We start from the raw sequence: 11,907 nt of genomic DNA on the forward strand, positions 1-11,907 counted from the left end.
TAATTTTTATTATTATTATTTTTTTTTCCAGTGGGTTTTGTCATACATTGATATGAATCAGCCATGGATTTACATGTATTCCCAATCCGGATAAAAGAACTTTCTTAAGGCCAGTTGCCTAACCGGCTACCAGAGGAAGTCTAACTTTTACTGTCCCAACTGTGTTCAGGCCTCTACCTTTTAGTGCAGGCTTCCCCGAAACAGCCCAGTGTTGCCTCTGAGAGTCATTTTTTAAAATTGGACTTTTGGGCTTCCCGGGTTGCTCAACAGTAAAGAATACACCTGCCACTGCAGGAGACATGGGTTCGATCCCTGGGCTGGGAAGATCCCTGGAGAAGGAAAGGACAACCTGCCTGGCTGTATTCTTGCCTGGAAAATTCCACGGACAGAGGAGCCTGGCGGGACACGGTCCACGAGGTTGGAACGACTGAGAGACTGAGCACACATGTTTGGTTTATAGTGGATGTTAGTTTCGGGAGTACGGCAAAGTGATTCAGGCAGGAGAGCTGGTCAGAGTTTATTATGCATTCATGTAACAGACAAACAGTCATTAAAAACGATATTCATCAGACTTATAGTTACCCTAGAGGAAGTGGGGAGAAGGGAGACACCTTGCTCTGATATGACAAGTCCTTATTTATTTCTGTAAATACTGGAGTGGGTTGCCATTTCCTTTTCCAGGGGATCTTCCCAAGCCAGGGATCGAACCCAGGTCTCCAGCATTGCAGGCATATTCTTACCACTCAAGTCACCAGGGAAGCCCAGAGTAAAGTCCAACTCACTATTAAAATTTTTAAGGTTTTAATAAATATTGCCCAACTGCCCCCAGAGAGTTGTACCAACTTATCCTGCCACCAGCAGGAGTGCTTGAGAGTGCCCATTTGCAATATTTTTGCCTTTGGAAAGTTCTTTTTTTACCTTGACAATCAGATTAGATACACATGGGAGGGGTGTTTATATTTCTAAATGTATACTTCTCATTTCACTTTCAATTGTCTCTTTGAGTGTTTATTTTTTTAAATATTGGGACAATCATTGATTTATAAGGGCTTTACATATTTTTAAAACATTTATTTATTTGGCTGCACCAGGTCTTAGTTGAAACAAGCAGAACCTTTAGTTGCAACAATGTGAACTCTCAGTTGTGGCCTGTGTGAATCTAGTTTCCTGACCAGGCATCAAACCTGGCCATATGCATTGAGAGCACAGAGTCTTAGCCACTGGACAACCAGGGAAGTGCCAGAGCCTTATATATTTTAAAGTTAATTCACCTAGAGCCAGACACTCTGGAATGTGAAATCAAGTGGGCCTTAAAAAGCATTACTATGAACAAAGCTAGTGGAGGTGATGAAATTCCAGCTGAGCTATTTCAGATCCTAAAAGCTGATGCTGTTAAAGTGCTGCACTCAATATGTCAGCAAATCTGGAAAACTCATCAGAGGCCACAGAACTGGAAAAGGTCAGTTTTCATTCCAATCCCAAAGAAACACTATGCCAAAGAATGTTCAAACTACTGCACAATTGCGGTCATTTCACATGCTAGCAAGAGCATGCTCAAAATCCTTCAAGCTAGGTTTCAGCAGTATGTGAACCAAGAACTTCCAGATGTACAAGCTTGATTTAGAAAAGGCAGAGGAACCAGAGATCAAAGTGAAATCATCTGCTGGATCATAGAAAAAGCAAGGGAATTCCAAAAAAAACCCTTTCACTTCCACCTCATTGAATACATTAAAGTCTTTGACTGTGTGAATCACAACAAACTGTGGAAAATTCTTAAAGAGATGGGAATACCAGACCGCCTCCTGAGAAATCTGTTTGCAGGTCAAGAACCAACAGTTAGAACCAGACAGGGAACAATGGACTGGTTCCAAATTGGAAAAGGAGCATGTCAAGGCTGTATATTGTCACCCTGTTTATTTAACTTATATGTAGAGTACATCATGGGAAATGCTGGGCTGGATGAACCACAAGCTGGAATTGAGATTGCTGGGAGAAATATCAACAACCTCAGATATGCAGATGATATCACCCTTATGGCAGAAAGTGAACAGGAACTAAAGAGCCTCTTGATGAAAGCAAAAGAGGAAAATGAAAAGCTGGCTTAATACTCAACATTCAAAAAATGAAGATCACGGCATATGGTTCCATCACTTCATGGCAAATAGATGGGGAAACAATGGAAATAGTGACAGATTTTATTTTCTTGGACTCCAAAATCACTGCAGATAGTGACTGCAGCCATGAAATTAAAAGATGCTCACTCCTTGAAAGAAAAGCTATGACAAACCTAGACAGCATATTAAAAATCAGAGACATCACTTTGTTGACAAAGGTCCATATAATCAAATCTATGGTTTTTTTCAGTAGTCATGTATGGATATGAGAGCTGGGCCATAAAGAAGGCTTAGCACTGTAGAACTGATACTTTCAACTAGTGGTGCTGGAGAAGACTCTTAAGAGTCCCTTTGACAGCAAGGAAATCAAACCAGTCAATCCTAAAGGAAATTAATCCTGAATACTCATCGGAAGGACTGATGCTGAAGCTGAAGCTGAATCTCCAATACTTTGGACACAGGATATGAAGAGCTGACTCATTAGAAAAGACCCTGATGCTGGGAAAAACTTAAGGCAGGAGGAGAAGGGGACGACAGAGGATGAGATGCTTGAATGGCATCACCTATTCAATGGACAGGAGTTTGAGCAAGCTCCGGGAGATGGTGAGGGTCAGGGAAGCCTGGTGTGCTGCAGTTCATGGGATCTCAAAGAGTTGGACATGACTTAGTAACTGAACAACAGCAACAGGCCTTTTGTCACAGTTATTAGAAATAATATACCCCAGGGATTTTGTTTTGTTTTGTTTTGAGGGTTTCTGTATCCTATAGAAGGGTTTAATCTACAGGTGGTCAACTTTACTACCCCACATGCCTCGCAAAGCAGTGAACTGAAGTAAAAGCATCGAGCTAGAGGTCACGAAGTCAAGCTCGTCCAGCTCCGCAGCCCAGATAATGTTTCCCAAGATGGCCTTAGCACCATCTCCCATCACATGTTCTTAAAGAGTTGTGTCGAGGTGATGCTGTGTTGATGTGTTGTTGTGTCGATGTGATGTTGACATTCCTCCCATTGAGAAGCAGGATCATGTTCCCTCTCTGACTCAGGAGAGGGGGAAAACAGACTTCAGAGGAGCCGCAGTGTGAGTTCCAAGGCCAGGCTATGCAGGGTGAAACAGCTTCCCTCTGGGCCTCTTGGATTCTCTCTCTAGGAACCCAGCCTCCATAATGTGAGGAAGTTCAGGCCACACAAGGAGGCCGAGGGTAGGTGTCTGGGAGGGCAGCCCTCCCCGAGGTCCTAGTCAATGACAGGCATCAACTATCAGATGGACAGGGAAGGAGACCACCCCCCACCAGGCAAAGAGCAGCCAGAGCCAGTGTCTGACAGCAACTGCAAGAGCGCAGCTCAAGTGACCCCAGTTCACACCCAGGAGTGTAGGAGACAATAATAAAATGATCATTGCTTTCAGCTCAGTGTCAGGGAGAGCTCATCACACGGCAATGAATAGCTGGCATTCACTGGGGCTGACTGATACTACAGGCCCTGAAGCAGGCACTGCCCTGGCCCTGACTCAGTTTTCTTATTTGGAAAATGCAGACAGACACAAAGCAAGCAGGGTCCTGCTCTCTGGGCAGGATACCACGGAACTTGAGTCCTTGGCCTTGCCACACGTGGCTGACACACGAGGATCTTCTACACAATATGTAAGCAAGCAGGTGGGCTGTCCTCCCTTGAGAGGCACCTCAACAGGAAAACCAGAAGAAGAGGAAGAGTGGTCCCCTGGTCTCTGCCTGTCCTGAAATACATCTTGGCAAGTGGTCAGATTTGAAACTGCTTTGCGTCCCGGTTCACTCGGTCCTACCAAATCAGGAAATAACCTGAACTGATGCAGAAACATCTTTCTAGCATTGAGGCAAGAGTAGAATCCTTTGGGAGAGGGGAAGCAAGAAACTGTGAATCTGAGATAAACAGTGACTTTTGGTGTGTTTAGAGGCTCACTGGGGTTTTGGTTTGAATAATTCATAAGCAAGCAGCTGTTTGCCAGCCCTTCAGCCATCGCCAATCAAAGTCGAGCTCTTTGGGGTCCTTGTTCTGGGATGTGCCCCTTCCTGCCACTTGGCAAGCAAACGTGCCTTCTGGGAGTGGCAGCATTAGTCACTCAGTTGTGTTGGACTCTTGGCGAGACCACGCCCTTGGAATTCTCCAGACAAAAATACTGGAGTGGGTTGCCATTCCCTTCTTCGGGAGATCTTCCCAACCCAGGGATTGAACCCAGGTCTCCATCATTGCAGGCGGATTCTTCACCATCTGCGCCACCAGGGAATGGGAGGGATATGTGTAAAGCCTGGGTCTGCCACGTGTTGAGGCAAGCCCCTGCGCCTGCCTGAATATTCATGTTCTTCTTTGTAAACTGAGGATTTTAATATCCCTCTCCCCGTCACTGTGGGGCTCCCTGGGATAGCAGGTGAGAGAGCCTGCCTGCAGCAAAAACACAGGCGTGCTGGTTGTGAACGCTGCTATTTCTGGCATTGGCAGAAGCACTCGAAAATTCACATAGTGCTTTCACCTTAACCAAGCTGTGGGTGATGCAGTGTAAAATACTTCTGTCCTGTTTCCTGTGTGATTACACCGAGGCACAAGCAGGTTAAGTCTCTTGTTCAAGGTCTCCCCGTTAGTACATTTCAGGTCTCAGATGCAAATGGACCTCTCTCCAGCGCCAGGAGCCCATGCTGTCTCCATAATCCACTCATCTTGCCTGAAAGTTCATTCACCTATGCATTCAACATATGCCTTCGTGGAGCACCCATGCTGTGCCAGATGCTGGGGGTAGAAGCAGGGTGCAGAGATAAACAGGAGGATGGGGAGGGCCATGCCTGAGCTGAATCTTGAAGGGAAAGAGGAGTTTACCAAGCAGATAAAGAGAGTGGGCCATCCAGGAAGTCCCTATTTTCAGTTTTCACAAAGGCTTTCTTGAGTTCCTATTTTCCTTTCCTGGTCCTGGGTGCAGGTGTATAGTTTAGCTCCTGCCTCAAAGGTCCAGGAAAAAACCCAACAGTAGTGAAGCTGCAGTGACAGGTTCTGAAATATGTCATCTCCCCCATGACCATCAATGATCCCAGAGCCTTTGTGAAAACTGAAAAAACAGGAAGAGAATGAACAGAGGTCTGGGACTCGGAAATGTCACGCAGAACCACGGTGGGCCATTCTTCTTTTTATTCTTTTTAAAAATAATTTTATTTCTTTACTTCTGACTGGTCTGGGTCTCCACTGCCGCGCCTGGGCTTTCTCTGGCTGCAGTGAGCAGGGCCTCCTCTCCGCCGCAGTGCTCAGGCTTCTCACTGGGGGCGCCCCTCTGGTTGCAGAGCACAGGCCCAGGGTGCGTGGGCTCAGTGGTTGTAGCACACGGGCTGAGTTGCCCTGCAGCATGTGGAATCCTCCTGGACCGGGGATCAAACCCATGTCCCCTGCATTGGCAGGTGGATTCTTATCCACTGGAACACCAGGAAAGTCCAGTGGGTCTCTTTAAGGGGAACAAGAAAGAGCAGGACTCCTATAACTCGATCCCTGAGGCCTCTAATGAGTATTGCTTATGAATTGTACCTCTGCCCACCCTGCCTCCTCCTCCCGAAGTAGGAAGGGCAGGACTGGTCCATGGTTCCCCCCAGAATGACTGGTGCCCACTCACGGCTCTCATCTTGTCCTCTCCAGCCCTCAGAGGGCATGGCTCTGAGACATCAGCAGCATGGAGCTAGCATCCCCTCCTGGCTTTCTTGAGTTCCTATCTGCCTTTCCTGGTCCCAGGTGCAGGTGTATAGTCTGGCTTCTGCCTCAAAGGTCCAGGAAAAAAACCCAACAACTGTAAAACTGGAGTAACAGGCAGGTTCTGAAATGTAACATCTCCCCCATTTCCATCAATGAGCCTTTGTGAAAACTGAAAATAGGGACTTCCCTGGTGGTCCAGTGGTTAGGACCCCAGGCTGCTAATGCAGGGAGCATGCAGGGAGCATGGGTTCCATCCCTGGTCAGGGAACTAAGATCCCACATGCTGTGCAGTGAGGCCAAATGATTTAAAAACAAAACAAAACAAATTTTTAAAAAATTGAAAATAGAGACAAAGAATTCTCAGTCCTGATTCCATAGATATCAACTGAAATCTACATGCTAGAGAAGCAAGAGTTCATGGAAGCTAAATAAAACACATTCATCTTCTTAATTCATTGTAAATTTTGGACTGTGAAATCATATCATCCAATTGGAGTAGAAGGATTTGTGTATCTCGGAGATACTGGGGATTCTATTCCAAACCACTCCAATAAAGCGAATGTGGCACTAGAGCAGTCACGTGATTTTTTTGGTTTCCCAGTGCATATAAAAGTCATGTTTACACTATGCTGTGGTCTCTTGAGTGTGCAATAGTATTATGTTTAAAAAACAATGTGCATAGGTTAATTAAAAATTATTTTATTGCTAAAGTATGCTAACCATCATCTGAGCCTTCAGTGAGTTAAAGCAACAGCAAAGGTCACTAATCACAGATCATAACAAGTATGATAATAATGAAAAGATTTGAAATACTGCAAGAATTACTGAAATGTGACAGAGACTTAGTGAACAAATGCTGTTCGAAAAATGGCACCCCATAGTCTTGCTCACTATAGGATTGCCACCAAACTTCAGTTTGTTTCTTTTTTATTAAAAAAAAAGGCAGTATCATTGAAGTATAATCAAGTGAAGGAAGGGCAATAGAAAGAGGTGTGTCTGTGTATTATCAGATAACCTCCTAAAGTAAAACCTTCCCCTTGATTTTCAAATCCATGCCGCATCTGTGACAAACTGTGGACAGAGGCAGAAATGGGTATTTCCATGCAGTAAAAATCATTCTAATATTTAACAAAAGTTATTTCATGATGTTACAGAACGTTTGAAGAATAGACACACACACACAAATATTATCACTAACCCCAGTGTTTTTCAAATATATTGTTTGTTTTTATTGGGCTGCACTGGGTCTAGGTCATGGCAAGAGAGATCTTTGACCTTTGCTGCAGCACGCAGGATCTTTAGTTGAGGCATGTGGAATCTAGTTCCCTGAAGAGGTATCGAACCTGGGCCCCCTGAACTGGAAATATGGAGTCTTAGCCACTGGACCACCAGGGAAGTCCCAGGTATCCATTTTTTAAATGTAGAGCATCATTTTAATTCTTTTACCACCCATTATGGATTGAATTGTGTCCCCTCAAAAAGAAATGTTGAAGTCCTAATCCCAAGGATCTCAGAATGTGACCTTGTTTGGAGTTAAGGTCTCTACAGAGGTAATTAGATTCAAAAGAGTTCATCCGGGTGAGCCTTCGTCTAGTATGAACTGGTGTCTTGATGAAAAAGAGAACTTTGGTTACAGAGACAGATAGGCACACAGGGGGAACAATGTGAAATGGAAGCCAGCACTGAGGTGATATACCTGCAACAAAATGTCAGATATGACCATCAAGGCCCCAGAAGCTAGGAGCACATTCCTCCCCAGCCATTAAAAGGAACCAGCCCTGGCCCCGGACTTCTGGCCTCCAGAACTGTGAAACTATAAATTCATTACAGCAGCCCCAGGAACGAATGCATGTGTGAGAGGCCCCACCTCAATTATTACCAAAGTGAGAGCACTTTGTAAGTTAAGGAGCACGTGGGGTGCAGAAAGGAAGCCAACAGTAGCTGTGAAGTGCTCAACCCCAAGCCAGGAGCCTCCGCAAGACCCAGCTCACTCAAAACTCAATGATTCCCATGTGCAGCAGGTGAGATATTCAGGGTTAAAAAAAAAAAACAAAAAACACCTTAATGGGATGTTGACGGGGATGGAGTTTCATCTACAGACTGATTTGGGGAGAATTACTTAATTCTTAGTGGCACTAGTGGTAAAGAACCTGCCCACCAATGCAGGAGACGAAAGGGACTCGGGTTTGATCCCGGAGTCAGGTAGATCCCGTGGAGGAGGGCACGGCAACCCACACCAGTATTCTTGCCTGGAGAATCCCTGCGGACAAAGGAGCCTGGCTGGCTACAGTCCCTAGGGTTGCAGAGTCAGACAAATCTGAAGTGACTTAGCATGCGCGCCCTTAATTCTCAGTAACATTGAGGCTTCTAATCCATCAACATGGGATGTCTCTCCATGTATTTAAGAAGAGCTACAATTCTTCTTCTTCTTTTTTTTTCTATATCAGCTTTGGAATTTTTTATTTTTTAAGTTTATTTATTTGTAATTGGAGGATAATTGCTTTACAATATTGTGCTGGTTTCTGCCATACATCAACATGAATTAGCCATAGGCATACATATGTCCCCTCCCTTGTGCGCCTCCCTCCTACTTAACACCCCATCCTATCCCTCTAGGTTGTCGTAGAGCGCCAGATTTCCTGCATCATGCAGCAAATCCCCACTGGCTATCTATTTTACATATGGTAATTTACATGTTTCAATGCCAGTCTCTGAATTCCTGCCACCCTCTTCTTCCACTGTGTCTACAAGTCTGTTCTGTGTGCCTGCGTCTCCACTGCTGCCCTGCAAATAGGTTCATCAGTACAGTTCTTGAGCAACTGTTACACTCCAACCCCTAACCTAAGTCAACAGTAATCTGCATTTGATGGATGTGGCATCTGAGCCCATAGAAGTGTAGAAATCTACAAAGGCAACAGAACAAGCGCACTGGAATTCTGGGCTCGATCTGTCAAATGCTTTTTCCACTTCATTCCGTGGCCTCTTCTACTACTAAGGTGGGCAATAGCCCCCAGCCAGTTCTAGTTTATGGTCTTTCACGAGCATAAGCCATTGCCTCCAAAAGCAGACAAGGGATTAATAAAAAGAAAAGGTTAAGTTGGGTTGTCTATAGTAATATGGAAAAATATCCAAACTGTAGAGATAAGTGAATAAGGAGCTCGCAGAACACTCTATCCCACTGCCTATTTCCCTCCAGCCAGAGATGTGTATGTTTTTCCCTTGGGGAAGGAGACACAAGAAGTGGTGACCGTGGTCCTATCTGGGGAGAGTGATGTGGCGGTGGGTTAATGAGAAGGGTTTTAACTTTTCAGCCTAGACTACGCTCTACTGTCATTGAAGGTTTTACCAGAAGTGTGCATTGCCTTGACAACCAAAAGAACTTCCAGTAGTGAGAGATGGGGAAAGATTCCCCCGATATTGCCTATTGCAGAAACTTGAAAATGGGAAGTTGCTTGGTTCCCCTTCACAAGTGTGCGATAACCACCTTCCTGAGGGTCTCCTTGTGGGGAGGGGGGTGGCAAGATGATGGAAGGAACACTGAAGGAACACATCTGGCACTGCCCGCCCCAGGGTCCTCGGCTAGGCTGACCGTGAGTGTAGCCACTGCTGCTGCACTGAAAGGAGCCGTTGGTTGCCCCCCTGGGGTGTGAGGGCCCCCTTACCCATCTCCAGAGCTGCTTAGCCCACAGGTGCCCAGGGCTTTGCAGCAGTTCCTGTCTGGGGGCCACGCGAAAGTGACAAAGAGGAAGCTGTGGCCGTGACAGAGAGAGTGCTGTAGGGAGAGGCCTGGTCCCTGCCCTCTGGGGATGGAATGCCCCTGGCACGTCTGCAAAAGGCTCAGCCATAGGGGGGTGCTCCCTTGTGCTGCCCTGGGGACCCCTGAAGACCACGGAGTAGGTGAGACCTTCACCCTGACTCTCCTCCCCTCCAGTGGTCTTCCCCACCCCCACTGTACCTACCGGGCATGTCTCATCCTACACTGAAATGACCTGTTTCTTTTTTCACTTCCCAGACCGGCTTCTGTGGTTTTTGAAGGCCAGCTGAGAACTCTGTTTTTAGTCATCTTTGTTTTCCTAATGCCTGGAATCTGGCAGGGTACGTAGTAGGCACACCTTATGTATCAGGTAGATAGACAGACGGATGGATGGAGCTAGTACAATGAAAGCTGACATACTTCCATACATTCCTCCAATCCAGTCCGTCTCCCACCGCCTAGATGTGGCCCCAAACGTCAGCCTGCTGCCCTGTGAGCGTGGGCACACATTACATACGCTGCAGACACGGGGTATCTGTCCTCATTGGCCCTTCTGAGCATCTGGAAGGACAGACTCACAAGAATGAGAAGACAAGTCATAGACTGTGAGAAGATGTTTGCAAAATATGTATCTGATAAAGGATCGGTATCTGAAATACACAGAGAACTCTCAAAACTCAATAGTAAGAAAGCAAATGGCCCAACTTAAAAATGGGCAAAATATCTAAAGAGATGTCTCACCAAAGAAGATATACAGTGACAAATATCATATGAAAAGATGTTCAGCATCATATATAATTAGGGAATTTTTAATTTAAGCAATGATGAGATACCACTATATAGCTATTAGAATGGCCAAAATCCAGAACATTGAAAATGCCAGATGGTGACAAAGATGTCAAGCAACAGGGACTCTTGTTAATTTTTGTGGGAATTCACAATGGAACAGACACTTTGGAAGACAGCTTAATCATTTCATACACAAATAAATATACTCCTACCAGATGATCCAGCAATCATGCTCCTTGGTGTTTATCAAAAGAAGTTGAAAACTTATGTCCATACAAAAGCCTGTACACAAATGTTTATTCATAATTGACAAAACTTGGAAACAATGAAAATGTCTTTCAGAAGGTGAATGGATCAATAAACTTTGGTATATCCAAACAGTAGAATATCAGTGCTAAAAATATATGAGCTATCAAGCCAGGAGAAGATATGGATGAGCCTTAATTGCAAGTTGCTAAGTGAAAGAAGCCAATCTGAAAGTCTACATACTATATAACTATATATATATAGCCCAACTATATAACATTCTGGAAAGGAAAAACTATAGTGATAGTATAAAAATCAATGGTTTCCAGGGAGATGGGAAGGACGAATAAATAGGTAGAGTGCAGAGGGGTTTTAGAGCTATGAAACTATTGTTCTGATATTGTATTAGTGAATACATGTCATTATACTGGACAAAACCCATAGAATGTACAGCACCAAGAGTGAACTTTAATGTAAATTGGGCTTTATTCAATAACAGTGTGTCAATATTGGTTCATCTACTGTGACAAGTGTACCACGTTCACTAATGCAAGATGTTAATAATTGGGTAAATGTGTGTGTGTGTGTGAGAAGGGTATATGGTAACTATGTACTTTTAAAAATAGGATCTGTTATGTTCTATTTATTTTGGTGCACTGCGTCTTAGTTGCAGGATCTTCGATCTTCCTTGTAATATGTGAACCCTTAGTTGCAGCATGTGGGTTCTAGTTCTCTGACCAGATATCAAACCCAGGCCCCCTGTATTGGGAGAAGAGAGTCTTAGCCACTGGACCACCAGGGAAGTCCTCATTATGCACTTTCTTCCGCTCAGTTTTTTCTGTAAATATAAAACAGCTCACAAAACAAAGTCCATAAAAAAAAAAAAACCCACCACCAACAAAAAAACCTAAAAGCAGCCTCTGTCAACTAATTATTTGACACAAAGAAACATGGAAATGTCAGGGTAGCCATAATAATCTCTCCCTGCAACCATCAGTAGCATCAGATATTTACAAATCAAGGGTCTTCTCTGTGCCAGGAACTGCACTGGGAAGGAAGCACAGAGGTGTGGCAGGAGAGTCTAGCCGTATGATCACTTCTGCCCCACGGTCCAGGCTGGCCATCTCATCTGCTCTGGGTCCTGTCCTTGCTCTGTGACAGGAGCCACAGGAACACTGGGGACCGAGCATCCCATTCTGAAGTACCTGATTCCTTTCAGCAAGCCAGCTGGCTATTTATAGCACTCCTGCTTCCCCACAAAACTCCCTCGTGGCTCAGATTCCCAGGTAAAGAATCTGCCTGCAATG

The sequence above is a fragment of the Dama dama genome, chromosome 15 (assembly GCF_033118175.1).
Source record: "Dama dama isolate Ldn47 chromosome 15, ASM3311817v1, whole genome shotgun sequence".
Classification (NCBI taxonomy): Eukaryota; Metazoa; Chordata; class Mammalia; order Artiodactyla; family Cervidae; genus Dama; species Dama dama.